This window comes from Oncorhynchus clarkii, chromosome 6 (genome assembly GCF_045791955.1).
Source record: "Oncorhynchus clarkii lewisi isolate Uvic-CL-2024 chromosome 6, UVic_Ocla_1.0, whole genome shotgun sequence".
NCBI classification, from domain to species: Eukaryota; Metazoa; Chordata; class Actinopteri; order Salmoniformes; family Salmonidae; genus Oncorhynchus; species Oncorhynchus clarkii.
In genome coordinates, this window is record NC_092152.1 from 71,591,558 (window position 1) to 71,608,560 (window position 17,003).

The following is a 17,003-nucleotide window of genomic DNA, read 5'->3' on the forward strand; positions in this document are numbered from 1 at the left end:
AAGGCAGTAACCCAACCTCCTTGGAGCTGAGAGGAGGTCCACACTCCACACTATGGTTCACAGGAGCCAGGCTATGGCCAACAGAAGCTAGCCGTGTCAGTCAGAGTATCTGGTTAGCAGTGCACCTGGACCACAGCAAGGCCTATTGACTAATTACCATACCAGTGGGAAGCCACAGCACCTTCATCCACAGAGACAGTTCACCAAATCACAGCCTTCCTCTCTGAGGTAGAAGTATTTTGAAAGAGATCACACACGTCAGCAGCAGATGGCCTCCACTGTGTGACATGAGTGGTCAAATCGTGCTGTTTAGTTGGGTGATCTGAATGCACGATTCTCAATCTCAGTCATACTCTATGTAATGCCAATCAGTATATATATCTCTCCCATCGCTCTCTCTAGGGGCTTTATTAGCGTGGGAAACGTGTTAACTTTTCCAAAGCAAGTGAGGTAGATAATATACAAAAGTGAAATAAACAATAAAAATGAACAGTAAACTCTCTCTCTCGCTCTCTCTCTCTCTCTCTCTCTCTCTCTCTCGCTCCCCCATCTCCCCCTTCCTCTCTCTCTCTCTCTCTCTCTCTCTCTCTCTTTCACTCTCTCTCTTTTGCTCTCTCTCTCGCTCCCCCATCTCTCTCTCTCTCGCTCCCCCATCTCTATCTCTCTCTTTCGCTCTCTCTCTCTCTCGCTCCCCATCTCTCTCTCTCTCTCGCTCCCCCATCTATCTCTCTCTCTCTCTCTCTCTCTCCCTCCCTCCATCCCTCTGCTTGTAGTTGTAATCCGTCTCTGGGCTATGTGTTATCCCAGTGTCTGTGGCAGTGCTGCAGTGTGAGTGTGAGTTTGTAATCAGCATTGTGTGCTAAGGAAGGGCAGGGTCATTATCCTCTATTACGACAGGGTGTGTAATGAGATTCAGGGATGGGGAAAGCTTTGGAAGAGAATAGGATCAGCTTCAAGCCTTTGGCCTGATTAATAGTGATGAACTCATGACTTAGTCCTAACACCGTCTCTGCCCCAATCCTGCTGTCTCAGCCATGGAAGCTCACTGTAAAATTGGCTACAGGTGATTTGTACCGTTTGAAACTATATGCGTAATACATTGTTATTAGTCATTCTCAGGATTTCTTGTGGAAAGGCATTTTCATTCATGACTACAGTATCTGGTTGTGTTCTTACGATTCACTTAAAGGTTTGCTTAAGAAATAATATAGTATGACAAGCTCTCTCTCTCGTTCCCTCTCCCCTCTATCCAGCTGCCCTGTCGTCTGGCTCTGTTTAATCCCACCTAATTAATAGGAATCTTTGTTATAATGATCTGTGGCGTGAGCCTCTGACTCCATGCATATGCAATGAGGCTGGAGACCCAGTCGCCTTTTTAATGTGTTGGCTGCTAGCCGAGGTGAACCTGCAGGTTTTGAGGCGCGCTTCAAACACTTAGCTCTCCTCTACTCTCCTCTCCCCAGTCCCCCAAACATCAGACAACCGCTAGTTTCTCTCTTCCTCTTCTTTCCACTCGCGCTCCATCTTCGTGTCTTCTCCTTTAATAATTGTCCTTCTCTTCTGTCTATCTGACTCCAACAACCTGCTTATATTGATACAAGTGACATATTTGATCAGTGGCTGTTGTATTTGTGTTTGTTTGAGGATTTTAGTGGTTTGAGTGTATGTGTGTGTGTGTGTGTGTGTGGTACTCCCTGCGTATAGCTCCATGCTTGTGTTTTTTATTCCTCTTGTGATACTATTTACATTTGTAGAATTTTTCGCTAACTTTTTTTACTCAATTTTGGTAAGGGCTCTTAAGCAAGTATTTCACGGTAAAGTCTACACCCGTTGTATTCAACACATGTGACAATTAAAAATATGATTACATTTCAAAAATAAAACTGACACCGTTTGCTATGAGACTCGAAATTGAGCTCAGGTGCATCCTGTTTCTGCTGATCATCCTTGAGATGTTTTTACAACTGTTTACACCTGAGGTAAATTCAATTGATTGGACATGGTTTGTAAAGACACACACCTGTCTATATAAGGTCCCACAGTTGACAGTGCAAAAACCAAGCCATGAGGTTGAAGGAATTTTCCATAGAGCTCCAAGACAGGATTGTGTCGAGGTACAGATACCAAAACAGGTACCAACAAAATCCTGCAGCATTGAAGGTCCCCAAGAACACAGTGGCTTCCATCATTCTTAAATGGAAGAAGTTTGGAACCACCAAGATTCTTCCTAGAGCTGGCCTCCCGGCCAAACCTGGTACCATCCCTACGGTGAAGCATGGTGGTGATAACATTATGCTATGGGGATGTTTTTCAGCGGCAGGGACTTGGAGATTAGTCAGGATCGAGGGAAAGATGAACGGAGCAAATTCCTGAGAGATCCTTGATGAAAACCTGCTCCAGAGCTCTCAGGACCTCAGACTGGGGCGAAGGTTCACACAGCCAAGACAACGCAGGAGTGGCTTCGGGCCAAGTCTCTGAATGTCCTTCAGTGGCTCAACCAGAGCCCGGACATGATCCTGATCAAACATCTCTGGAGAGACCTGAAAATAGCTGTCCAGTGATGCTCCCCAACCTGACAGAGCTTGAGAGGTTCTGCACAGAAGAATGGGAGAAACTCCCCAAATACCAAGCTTATAGCGTCATACACAAGAAGACACAAGGCTGTAATCGCTGCCAAAGGTGCTTCAACAAAGTACTGAGTAAAGGGTTTTTATTTTTTATAAATGAGCAAATATTTCTAAAAACCTGTTTGTCATTATGGGGTATTGTGTGTAGATTGATGAGGGGGGGGGAAACGATTTAATCAATTTTAGAATAAAGCTATAACGTAAACAAAATGTGGAAAATGTCAACGGGTCTGAATACTTTCCCGAATGCACTGTATGTGTGTGTGTCTCTCTCTCTCTCTCTCTCTCTCTCTCTCTCTCTCTCTGTCTCTCTCTCTCTCTCTCTCTCTCTCTTGTCTCTCTCTCTCTCTCTCTCTCTCTCTCTGCTCTCTCTCTCTCTCTCTCTCTCTCTCTCTCTCTCGCTCTCTCTCTCTCTATCTCTCGCTCTCTCTCTCTCTCTCTCTCTCTCTCTCTCTCTCGCTCTCTCTCTCTCTCTCTCTCTCTGTGTGTGTCTCTCTCTCTCTCTCTCGCTCTCTCTCTCTCTCTGTGTGTGTGTCTCTCTCTCTCTCGCTCTCTCTCTCTCTCTCTCTCTCTCTCTCTCTCTCTCTCTCTCTCTCTCTCTCTCTCTGTGTCTCTCTCTCTCTCTGTCTCTCTCTCTCTCTCTGTGTGTGCCTGTGTTCATTCTTGGCCCATGGCGTGGCCTGCCAGCCCTGTGGAGCAGTGCTCTGGTCTGTCACTTTTGTTTGAATAGGTAATGTGGAGCTGTTCAGGCTGAAGAGACATGAGCTGGAATCACTTGTTAGGACACATGATCAAAAGCTGCTCTCTGCACTCTGCCAATCAAACCTCTTGTCACCCTGTGAAGCAGACGTTAAATAGATTTTCAGGCTGTACGCCGCGGGCAGCCTGCCAGCCTGACATGTGAACTTTTACCAAAAGATACCAGCTCTGCTACTCCTCCCCTTCCTCTATCACCCCAAAAACTCCTCCCTCATCTCCCCCTCCCCTCTCCCTCTCTCTCTCTCCTGCCACAGCACTGCCCCTCTGCTGACAGGCCAGTGAACAGAGCCCAGAGCTAAATGACATGGCTAAGTGTGGGGCACAGGGAGCACGCTCCACTCTCACTCTCCAGCTTGCCTTCTCTGAACGATGGATTTAGTATGCAGTCCAAACAGAACCCATACACACCACATCACGACTGCCTCCTAGGAGTTAGGAGAGACAGGGGAGTCCTGACAGAACAAGAACAGCATGGGGGGTTGTAGCTAGATCCGTCTAAAGTGGAGCTCTCCCTCTTTGAGATGACAAAACAAGCAGCTGCTTCTTCAGTGTGCCATTCTTCGCTGCATCGGGATCACCTTCCCTCTTCTCATATTCCCATTAGTCAACAGTAGCAACTGCTGTGAAGCATTCCGAGAGCCATCTTCCCGAGATTCAGCTGTTGACTCTGTCCCCCTGCGCCTGAGGAGCACAACGCTCCCATTGTGTTGCTGGCCCAGTGGCTGCACAGGATCCCCCTGATAGGAGGAAACGGGTGTCTTAGGGAGACAAATCACAGCCAGGGCCTTACAGAGGACTGTTTGTGTTCAGACACACTCCCCATAGGTGCATCCCATCAGCTGGATCTCAGCTCTGGCCCAGACCTATAGTACAGCCAACCCTAATGGATTGGGACTCAATTATACTAAAAAATATTGATTATTTTTAAAAATGATTGAGAAGCTATGGAAGATTTATGTATTCTGTTCTATGAATTTCCATGTTACTTTAAACAGACTAAAACACTAAACAGTGTAGAATAACAGCTTGTATAGAATAGGAGTGTACTGGAGACTACACGTTCAGCAGCTTTAATAGCCTGGCTGTTTTATGTGACCCCTCAGTATTTGGAATGCTACAGTGAGGGCAGAATGCTAAGGCAGAGCCCATTAATGCTCTTAAATCTGTCATTGTGCTGGAGCTGTGGATCTGGAAATAGCAGACTCCTTTATGCAGAACAGGGACCGATATGGACAGGCTTTACGTAATCAGCCTGGAGGGTGGGGGAGATGGAAGGTGGGGGGTCGGGGTAGATATGGGCACAACAGAGCTTCTGCCAGGACAGGGGGAAACTTGGGGATGAGGGGGATGGGGAGTGAGGGCCAGTTGGATGGACAGTGGGACACTAGAACAGGGTTGTGTGTGTGTGTGTGAGGGGTTATACTGGGAAAGTCTCTGCCCAGTATCACTGTCCAAGCCTTGGCGTTCGGTTCCCAGGCATTCTCCACACATAACTGGACAAAAGAGCTGGTGTCATCTGACCGGGGATGAAAATAGTGTCAATGTAACCCACACCATGGGCACAGACGGCCCCTGTGGCCTGCTAATTATTTTTCAGGGCACATCGCATGGTTGTTTTATAAGACTATGGTACGTCAGCCATCCAGCTAGCAGATCTGCTTCGGTACAGGCAGACATGACAGATTACACAGATACGCCTATTACCATATTTGCATTGTTTTCCACCTAACACTGAGCATGAATATTTTACACTCCACTTTGATGTCTGCCTCTTGAACAGACTGTTTAATCACTTGTGATAAAACAAATGTCTGCCCTCACTCTCGTTCTCTCCCACCCTGTTCAATATCATTTCACATGTGCCAACAGATGAGATTAGGATGTCAGAAGAAACGGATAGGAACATGTTTTATTGCGCTGGAAAGCTTGAGTGCTGATGATTATAATTATTCGGCGAAAACCATCTCTCGTTGGGAGTGCCCCCGATATAATTTTAAGCCTGCGGAGGTCGAGTGGTTAATATGTTTTAAGACCCTGGCATCCATTACGTGTCATGAAGTTCCAATGATAGGTTCAAGTTATGAGTTTGGATTATAATTAATGATCGCTGTGCTGGAATGACATTTTCCTCTAACTCAGTACCACTTATCATAATGCTGCAATTAGTGATTTGTGTGTTGAGGCACCCCACTTTCTCCATCCATGTTCTCCTCCCCTCTTCCCCTCCCCTCTTCTCTCTCACTCTTCCTGCCTGTTTGTAGTTCTCTCCTGGGTGCCAGTTGGCTTCATGGCGGCTGCCGTAAGACTTCTGTTGTTAACTTTTTGTTAAAGTCATGGCTGGGCAATGAGCTCAGCCTCACATGAGATCTGAATTCTTCCATCCTTGCACAGCTTGTCTCAGTCCGTGTGGCTCTGTATCCCAGAGAAAGGGGATGGCTTGTTTCAAAGGAAAATACGGCTCCCATTGTTGCAGAACCATTTTGGAACAATAGTGCATTGAGACGTTTAGCTGTGGGCCAGCGAAGGGGACTTCCTAGAAATTGGAATTCTTAACCTTTGAAGTACCATGGTTACTTCATCATCCTAATTCTCCCTGGTCTGGCTGGCCTAGCATCATAAATGTCTATTGTGTTCAGTCTCAGAGATAGAGATATTCAATACAAAAACTGGTTGAGCCCTTGAATATGAGAACATTTGTACATGCAGTGCTGCTTAGCCTTAACCAATTTAATATTCTGGCACTGTACCAGATGTTCAGATCATGGCTCAATTACTTTGTAAACTAAAACATATCAGACGGTTTGAGGCTGTGTGTGTGTGTGCGTGTGCGTGTGCGTGTGCGTGTGTGTGTGTGTGGTATGGGTTAGAGAATGGAGGTCGTCATCTAAAAATAGTGACCTTTGGACTCGCCGTCCACAGAGCAATGTGTGCACATCCTGAACTCTGACATCCCAGTAAACAGAGCTGGTTCATAAACATCTTTAATTGCTGCTTGGTAGAAACGGAGAATGTCACAGACTGCAATAGCAAATAGTCGCCCCTTAATTAGACAAAGTAAAGTTTTATTTGAACATTTACAGTGCCTTTGGAAAGTATTCAGACTCCTTGACTTTTTCCACATTTTGTTACATTACAGCCTTATTCTAAAATGGATTAAATAAATACAAATCCTCAGCAATCTACACACAATACCCCATAATGATGAAGTTAAACAGTTTTTTAGAAATGTTTGCTAATTTATAAAACTTTAAAAAGATACCTTATATGGTCCCATATATAACATTATATCACTATTACCATGCTTGTAAAGTCTTCCTTTTTTCACTTTAGTATCTCTTCTTTTTTTAATTAAGGCAGCATTTACATTCTGTGTATAATGCAGAGTAATCTGTGAAGCACATCGGCGTTGCCTCTAAACGTTTAAGATAAAATAAAGTTTGGGGGGGCTATGCCAGACACTTGGCTTCACTGCACATTTGAATCATTCATGTGGATCCGATGAGTATTTTTTTGTCCTTGTACAGTCTCAGGCACACATTCATTTAGTAAAACCCATTGAGCGGCCATGATCACAGTAAGCAGCGTTATCCACACACTTCTATTCATTTAACACAGATGAATAAATGGGAATGTTTTGGAGCATTGATTAGCAGCAGAGTTTCTATCTGACAGTTAGATTGCAGGGTACCCAACAAAAATCGTCTCCACTGCAAGGTACCCAGTAATTTAATTCTTGTGTGAAATTATTATAATTTATTACAGTGTGTGGACCCTAATGATTACCGACATCAAATGGAAATTATAAATTCTAATTAAGTCTACATCTCCCTTGTAATGCTCATCTTCACAGTGTTGAGACCCTCATCAGCACGGGCTGAAGTTTGAAGCAGACGCCCTCCTCTCTTCCTTCGTGTCATTTTTCTTTTCATTTATTTACCTCCTAAGACGGACTTCCTTATTTTTATGTTCATCATAATGTGTGATTTAAGCTGTCTCTACTTCATTTCAGCAAGGTGTTCATTACATGTTCTTATTGTTTGGTTTCCTATCTGAATAAGCCTTCATTATCAGTTGATAAACTTTGCGGTGTAGGTATAGGCTGTGTGACTTTAGAAGGTATTCAACGTGCTCTTTTATGCTTCAAGGCAGTCTCTTTGAAGGAGGTAAACATTTTATTATTTCTTTGCTTTTCAGTTATTTCTATAACTGTAGAAATACCAGAAAAATGATGTCTTAAACTTTCCAATTACCGTACCTCGAACGTCCTGGAACAAGCTGTGAACCCTACTGATGTCTTTATGTTACACATTAATACACATTTTAATTAAATTATTAGCAATGTAGAAATGTAGTATAGCAACAGCATCAGCTGCCTTAATAGGGCGGAGAGAGGTGGAGAGGGGGCGGGAAAAAGTACATTTTGCTATCCAAGCATTTAATGGTGGTAGTTGTTAAAAGTGACCTTGTGGGGTGGAGAGAGAGAGAGAGGAGCTGGAGTCTGGAGCACAGTGGAGCAGCACGGCACAGCAGAGCACAGCGGCTGGCTCCTTCCAGCTGCACACATGGCATCCATCGGGGGCACAATCACGCACAGTCCCAACACCTCAGGCTCGGACATATGTTGAGTTTTATTTCATTCTTCTGACATTAATCCTATTCACCAGCTGTTCTGCCAGCTGCCACTCTCCGGCTTAAGAGGAGATTGCAGTTTTGGGGGCTCTGAGTCCTGGTTTATCTTGGCTCCTCATCTCCCCTCACTAAGTTTTGATTGGATTTTCCCCCCTCTTCCTTCTCCAGGTTCCTTGAGTTACATACTTCCTAGCTTCTTGCTACTTTCTTTTTTCTTATTTCAACTTCGTATTTTCTCTCTCTCCTTAATTTTGATAAGAGAGCTTTAGGGTTGTGTTTTAAGCGGCATCCAAGCCCTTCTCTGGCCAGGGGCCCTTTCAGATTGCTGGCTGGCAGTACTGCGGTGTTCACTGCCTGCCTCTCCTCTCTTCTCCTGTGGACCGGCTCACATTTATAATTCACACACAGTTCTTTCATATGGTCAACACTATCTCATAACAGGCTGCACAGAGACCCACTCCTAGGGGGCAAGGTAGCTGGCACTCCTCTCCATGTACGCAGGCTGGCCAGATGCTGCTCCCCAGCCAGTCCCTCTGGTCTAGACAGGATGGAGAGAGTGCAGAAATCTCACGCTTTTACACACTTAATGAAGGAGGGAATCTAACTGGGCTTTAGCATGTTCACCCACGTTCTCTACTAGCATTTCCTTTGGATTAGCTTCGCCTCAGGCTTAACAGTTATCATTATTGACATATCAGGCCTGACATATTTCACATTTATGTTCATTGTCTGGAAGCATTTCCCAGTGTTCTCTGTGTAGTTTCTGCTGAAGTACTGCTTCGTGGACGACGGGCCGGGGATGCATGAATTGATCATTGCTCACTGCTCACTTTAATAATTCAAGGCTGATTGCCACAAAGTCCCACAGTAAAATGGATTGGGAGAGGTCACGTGTTGCCCTGCTCAAGAGGTGAAGCCTCTTGGGGACGGTTAATTATTATACAGTATGCTTGATAGACACGTGTCCTATTTAGAGGTCAGCTGTGGAGCCGTGGGCGGGTACTGGATACCAGAGCCTGGAATGGCTGGGTCACTGCTGTAGGCTTAGCACCTCGGCTCCTATGGATAAAGAGAAAGCAGGACGAGTGGTTACCTCAGCACTAACAGCCCCTGGCCAACCAGGACATTTCTCCTACTAACCTACAGCAGGTTATTACAAATATACCTTTCGTAAAAGCTGCCTGGAGATTTAGGTTTAGGTCTATGTTTAGGTCTATGTTACACACACACATACCACTGTACATGAGGATTGCAGCTTTTGCCCTCTGATTTAGTTGAATGTCTTCTGGTTTAGTACATCCAGGTGGACCTTTAGGCTCTCCAGGTCCCTTTAAGTGTGTGTGTGCACAGGCCAGGGATTGTTTAACGTTATCCTCATGTCGTTAGCAAAATCTTCCAATGACCCCTGACCTGTAACAGAGAGCCCAGGCCCCACCCCTCAGGCTTACGGACGTGAGTGTGTAAGGACATAAGGGTGTGTGAGGGGTTCCTCCATGAGCCTGGGTTGCAGAATATCCCAGGCTGGTTGTGTTCTATTTATAGTGGCTGTTGGCAAGCTGGGATGGTGTCTATAGGGGAGCCTACAGGTGACTAACAGGGATGCTCACCAAGTGGAATAATGAATAGTATTAGGTGTCAATTAAATCAAGCCTTTCCCGAGGTGCAGGTGCTCCACAATGTAATGGCACATCTCAAGGAGCCAGGCCTCTTCACCCATGCATGCCAACGGCTTCATTTGCATATTAAAGAGCTGAAATTATTTAACTGAAGCAAAAAGTCTTGTGGAAATGATAGAGGTTATTAAAACTGTTGACAAGGAGGCAAGGTAATTGCCTGAAAATGAGCAACGATGCCACTGTTGTACACAGAATAGTGTTGTTTTTTCTCTCTCTCCTCTCTTTAGCGTTTGCATTGTGCAATGCCGCCCGGGAGTGTGTAACCTATTACGTTTAGATTGCTCCCTTGCAATTAGTGCCCTTTTTGTCCTCCCTTCAATAAGGCCATGATTATGGAGACTTCAGGAGGATCTGCATTCCTCATCCAACAGCTGTTGTCTCTGGAACTACCGGTGGAATGACAAAACATGTTTTCTCACTGCGTTTCACTTTTCTGCCGGCTTCTTGTAATTATTGTGTTTTATTTGCTGCGATGATGGGGTCTTGTTTTTACTGCCTCTGTGATTAAGATATTCACAAGATTCCCTCAGAGTTGGAGAGAATATTTTTGTAAATCTTGACTTTGAGTTTGTTTTCCGTACAGAGTGGAGTAGAGTAGAGACTGGGGAACGGGTCCATACAGAGTGAGGTAGATTGGGGAGAGGAGAGACTGGGGAACGGGTCCATACAGAGTGAGGTAGATTGGGGAGAGGAGAGACTGGGGAACGGGTCCATACAGAGTGAGGTAGATTGGGGAGAGGAGAGACTGGGTAACGGGTCCATACAGAGTGAGGTAGATTGGGGAGAGGAGAGACTGGGGAACGGGTCCATACAGAGTGAGGTAGATTGGGGAGAGGAGAGACTGGGGAACGGGTCCATACAGAGTGAGGTAGATTGGGGAGAGTAGAGACTGGGGAACGGGTCCATACAGAGTGAGGTAGATTGGGGAAAGAAGAGACTGGAGAACGGGTCCATACAGAGAGGTAGATTGGGGAGAGAAGAGACTGGGGAACGGGTCCATACAGAGTGAGGTAGATTGGGGAGAGAAGAGACTGGGGAACGGGTCCATACAGAGTGAGGTAGATTGGGGAGAGAAGAGACTGGGGAACGGGTCCATACAGAGTGAGGTAGATTGGGGAGAGAAGAGACTGGAGAACGGGATTCATATTGTCTGACTAGGACTGACTGAGCGATTCTCAGGGTTACAAATTCAGCCCTGAGTTAAAAAGATAATAGAATGCGGTATTTTCATTTAGAGTGGAGAAGAATAGTTTCAAATTGACTTGTTGCCCTCACCAAATTGAACGCAACCTGCTTTATTCTCCTAACCTTGACATATTTGTACACCTATAGCTTCAGCCTAACGCTTTCAGTCTAGGATTCTTTCTTTTTGCCAATATTATTAAAAGCACTCTAAAAGTTCACTGAAGATAATTATGAACCTAACTACCACTATTTGTACAAGTGTGTCCTCCAACTCAGCGAGTCCTCTAGCTACCTCACTGAGAGCACTCCTACTCTAAAACGCTGCCTCTCGCTGGGCCCTTAATAAAAGCTATCCTCCATCCAGCCCGCAGCCTCTGTTTATAAGGCTTTGCCGTACTGAGGAGGAAATCATTTATATGGCCAATGTCAGTTGATCATTGATTTAGTAATGGCTTGTTTCCCCCGGAGGCTCTAACCACTAATACTGTATACAGGGCTGATGCTGAGATTCCTGTGACTCTCACAGATAGCTCTCTCTCCATCCTCCACCACAATGAGCCGTATCTTAGAGCAAAACAAACACTCCACTAGCAGCCACTAGTCACATACAGTATTTGTATAGAGAATATCATAGCCAGAGAAATAAAGCCTACTGTCAGTGGCAGTTACTGTATGTTTGTTGAAGCAGCAGTGATAGGTGGACAGACAGAGAGTGGGATGCTGGGTGATTGGCTGGATTCCTGGCCGGGTCAGTGTTGTGTTGTCATCCTTCAGGATCTCTACCCCTGTCCTGCCTGGGTCTCAGTGTTGAGGAGGATTGATGAGGGGAATCGCTTCTTCCTGTTGAGGGATTACAATAGGTGTGTGAGTGAGTGAGTGAGTGAGTGAGTGAGTGGGCCCCAGGCTGCAGGCAGGCAGGGTGGTGAGGGCACGGAGCGGAGGGAGGGACAGATGTGTTGGCATAGGGCCACCGGGCCGACAGAGAGACAGACAGGAGGACACCCAGAGACGACTGCCCCCGTAGGGAGAAAAACACAGTCTCATGATGCCTGGGAAGAGACCTACCGGTATAACTCACTCAGTCTATCCTTCCGACTGTATGATAAAACACACAGAGAATATGAGACACGAGGTTACCTATTTAATGTGCCTCACGTGGCTTTATTTAATGTGTTCGTGGTTGATACCCCAATGCCAATCGTTAAAGTCATTTCCCAAGTAGATAACAACATGAATCATGAATCATTAAGATATTATTTTTACGGACCATTTCAAATCCAAATTGACAAGGTTTGATTGGCTTGTTAGTGTATTTATTTGTGCCGTCTGTGTTTTCCTCTTGGTGATTGGAACTTAACCGTGCGGTGCATCCGATGATACTCTGATTGAACCACTCTGTTTAGGGCCGCAATAAAACAATAAATTAGTTAACAACTTTCCCTCAGCTTGGCACATGCAGAAGTCTTTATGACCAGCTTGCACTCACTTTATTAACAGTAACTTATTACAATATGCTCAATAAAACACTAATTCAGCTTTATAAACGGTTGCTTTAAAATGTTTGAGAGAGACAGAGAGATTAGCTTTTATTTATTTTATCTTCTAAAGAGGCTGGGGGTGAGATTGTCAGCAGTGCTTACCTGCCTCTTAGGGTTACACTGTTGTGGTTTCTGTTCAACATGGGATTCTGGCAGTGCTCAGTGCCAGGTGCTGAAAGCCCTGTTTATACCAAACACTAGCCCAGAAACATCCCTTTGTTCAGATTTATGAGCACCATTAGTTCTTGTTTGAATGTAGTGAAAGACTAAGTCTAATGTAGTCAGCTCATCTTTGCTCTAGGTGTCTCAATCCCTCTGACTTTTCACCCACATCAGACAGATTGCAGGATAGCTTCATGAACAAGCTATGTACCAGATCACAATGGAGATAGTAGATAGAAACACATTGTAGTTGGCAGTATCAGGTCATTGGCAGGCTTTACATTGCAACATGGTGCCGCTAGGAAACGAGCAAGAAACTTGGAAGAAGTGGAGACAGGGCGGGGCCTGTATCCAGCTCCGTAAAGCCCTAGAGAACACACAATGAGGAAGAACAGACAGTCTTAGGGAGCTGGGCCCGCTCCCCACTTCCTCCTCCAGGGGAACACATTCCGGAAACATTCTGGAGTAGTTTTGTCTCGTATGTTTCTATCTGTGCTAGTGGCAGAGCAGTGGGGGTTGCTGCCAGGCCAGGGTCCCCAGGGGCCTGTGGTATCGGCGGGGCCGGAGGACGGAGGAAGTTGGTACAGGTCCAGTGGGGCCGGCCGGGCTCAGTGACAAGCTGAGCTGTCTTCCGCGGGGACGCTGGGAAAATGTAAATAAGAGTCTGATAAGAGCTATTGTTTTCATTCCATTCTCATCCTGTCTCAATGGGCTGCTCCAGAGCTGTACAGCGTTTTATCTCAGAGGGGAGAGGGAGAAAGAGAGGGACGAAGAGAGGGAGAAAGAGAGAGGGAGATATTTTAAGAGTCCCCTTTAGGAAAATAGAAAATAAGCTCAGTGGGACTCTTCATTTATCTTCATTTAAGCTTTTTTCAATGACAAGCCAACTACATTATTCCACTTTCTGAGGACTTTGGTATCTCTATCCACACAAAGATAGACAAAAACCCACTGATATTGTCAGCCGCAATGCAACCTACAATATAAACATGGTGTTGGTTTTAAGATCTTCAATATAAATCACCTGGATTTGAATATTCTACCTTTTCCTATGAAACATATCTGGTTTTGATTACAAGACCAATGAGGTGTGATAGTTGTATGATTTCTTACAAGCTCTGTCTAAAAATGAACACTGTGCACCTACTGCTCACATCTTAATATGACACTAACAAGTATTCTGATGAAGCACTTTTTCCATTGGCATGTTTAATCTCCCAAGAGAAGACAGACAGGAATTTGAGAAATTAAAACAGCACACACACACACACACACACAAAAACACACACACACTACTATTAATCAAAATTCCTCTAAAAATGGTTTAGCCTTTCTAAGACTGCTGTGAAATAAGCCAGACGACTGAGCCATTTTGTGTGTGTTTTCCTAAAGTATGCCTGCATGAAAATTATAACAGCAATATTTTCATTTGGGTATGCCTATTTGGTTCTAAGCTGTTGGAGCATTGAAATGTGTTTCTAAGTTATTTTATACACTAATCCAGGCCATTATTCACTCTCCCAGGTGGAAAAGAGAAAGCGCAGGCAGGCTCTCTTACACATTCCAGCTGTAGGCTGTCTTGTGTGAGGGCTTGGCAGGCTGTGTCTGGCCCAGGGTTGGGGATGGAGGTGCAGTATGGAGGAGTCAGGGAGCAGCCACTCTCAGGGGAGGGGAGGGGAGAGGAGGAGGGAAAAGTGGGAGGGGTGGAGTAGAATGGGAGCTGGCACCATATTATCTACAACAGTTGGTGAATTCCTTAATGATCAAGTGCTGGAGCAGCATCTGTGGTGATGTGTGTGTATGTACATACATCTGTGTGTGGGTTTGTGTGAAAGCAAGTGTGTATATATTAACATGAGTTTGTGAGTGTGCGTTTGTGTATTAAAATAAAATAAATAAATACAAAATTTTATTTCTGTGGTCAGTAGAGGAGTGTATTCCTGTTGTTGTGTATCTGTACTGAGGGAGGGCTGTTATCTGGGGGAGTGTGTTGATGTTGTTGTGTATCTATACTGAGGGAGGGCTGTTATCTGGGGGAGTGTATTGCTGTTGTTGTGCATCTGTACTGAGGGAGGGCTGTTATCTGGGGGAGTGTGTTGATGTTGTTGTGTATCTGTACTGAGGGAGGGCTGTTATCTGGGGGAGTGTGTTGATGTTGTTGTGTATCTGTACTGAGGGAGGGCTGTTATCTGGGGGAGTGTGTTGATGTTGTTGTGTATCTATACTGAGGGAGGGCTGTTATCTGGGGGAGTGTGTTGATGGGAATATGTCCGGGAGGGAGAGGAAGCTTGCTCACCCAGGAGTGAGGCCCATGGAAGAGGAGCGGAGCTCAGTCACTCCCCCTGCCCTCATCCCCTGTGTGTCTGTGATCCCACTGCCAGGCGGGGAAGCAGGGAGTCAACACACACACACACACACACACACACACACACACACACACTGCACCTCTCTCATCCCGGGTCAGGGGGACAAACTGTGAGTTGGGGATTGGAAAGTCAATAAAGCAGAAGTAATGTTATAATGACCTGAGCCTGTGATGTCCTGTTGGCCTCTCTGCCACGGAGGAAGTGGACAATCAAACAAAATGGCCACTCCACTTGATCTTTTTGAAAGCCAACGTTAAACAGAGGCAGGCTAACCATTGAGCCCCTATTACTCCCAGCCTCCCAGTCCCTCTGAACTTGATGTGTTTTCATAGTGAGGTATCATGTTTGGATTGTGGAAGTGAAGGGTGAAGACATTACACCCCAGATAAAAGGAATCATCAGCTGTGTACTTTCTAAACTGTTTACTTTCTAAATCCTCTCTCTTCCTCAGTCAGAGGAAGAGAGTCGATAATAATGGGAGAATGATCCAAACTATTTAGGATCTCCCCTCTCTCTCTCTCTCTCTCTCTCTCTCTCTCTCTCTCTCTCGTTCTCTCTCTCTCTCTCTCTGTCTTGTTCTCTCGCTCTCGCTCTCTTTCTCTCTCGCATGTCTCCTATTTTGTACAGTATAATGTAAGTTAGTATATCTGAAACATTAACAATTAAATGAAATATCAAATGTATTGTATAATGATACATCTTTACACAACAGATCTGGATCTAGAGGATAATTGTATTCTGTTCGTTCCACTGCCTCCAGAGCATGTGATGACTACTATAACCTGAAAACACAAAGCACTCCTAAGACAATCCCTGAAGGCATCCAGAAGTATGTTCTTATGAATTATACCCTTTAGTTGGCAGATGCAGACCACAAATGAGCCATTGTCAGGAGAGTGGTTAAACCATTCCTGATGGAGTCCCAATGCTTTCTGTGAACTGCAACAATGTCTGCTTTTGCTGTTTGCCCTTTACTCCCTTTCAGAGTGAACAAACCCTGTCTTACACTCCATGTTGTCATCTTCAGGCAACATGACTTGAAGACAATCTGTTTAGGGCTCCTGTTTTCAGGAACAGTCATGTCAGTTAACACGGAGCCCGGCTTAGAAACAACAGCAGCATGGTTCTATATTTACTAGACAGTAGACATCAGTCCGGAACAGTTGACATGCAGTTTTAACTATATATCAAGCCTTAACCAGCAGTATGAAGGTATGAGAGGAGATCTAGGACTGCTCTCATGGGTAAGTCAGGCATCAGCTGGTGGGTAAGTCCACAGTGACAGCCCCACTGTGAGTAGGAGAGAGACAGATAGATAGACAGATAGATAGACAGACAGACAGACAGACAGACAGACAGACAGCAGGGCCCTGCTTAGTGCTCATCCTGGATCTTGGTATAGTGGCCTGGCTGTCTTTGTGCAGTTCAGACGGCGGGCAGCGTGCCTGGGAGCCTACAGTTTGGCTTGGGGAGGGAGGTGGAGGGGATGGAGGAGAGAGGGTGGGTGGGTGGTGTTTGATGGGAACAGGCTGACCTCTGCGCAGTGCGGGGACCGGCGAGGCCCGGGTCGGCTGGGCCAGCAGTGTGTTCTTTATCAGCTACCCCAACGACAGCGTGGCAGATTCCAGCCATTCCTCCACTGATTCATTGTCAGCCGGACAAATGTTAATTGTTTTCATCACTGGCGGCTGGGAGAACGCTTGGACACACCCTGTCTCAACCCTTACCTCCTTCTTAATGTCTCTGCACTGTCTCTGCCCTTACCATGGCTATACTGTCTGTCTCCCCCTCTCTCACCCCATCTATCTGTCAAACCTTTTACCGTCTTCAATGGGTGCTCAAGAGTGAATGTGTTTTAATCAACCATCAGTAATTAGAGCTATTCAGTTGGGAAAGAAGTGAATGGTTTTTAGTTGTAATTAATAATATTAATTCTGAATGACAAGTGACATTGTCTTGTTTTAACCAAGAAGCTGTCAATGTTTTATTTTGACCATTGGGGACAGGACACCTTTAGTGTGTATGTGTGTATTAACATACACAGCTAGTTTTGACAAGGAG

The 17,003-nt window shown here is 45.4% G+C and overlaps 1 protein-coding gene across 32 annotated transcripts in view; it reads left to right on the forward strand.

Annotated features, from left to right (window-relative positions):
* The window catches only part of LOC139411565 (transcription factor SOX-6-like), a 186,495-nt gene that overhangs the window by 76,001 nt on the left and 93,491 nt on the right, over window positions 1–17,003 (forward strand). The window lies entirely within an intron of this gene.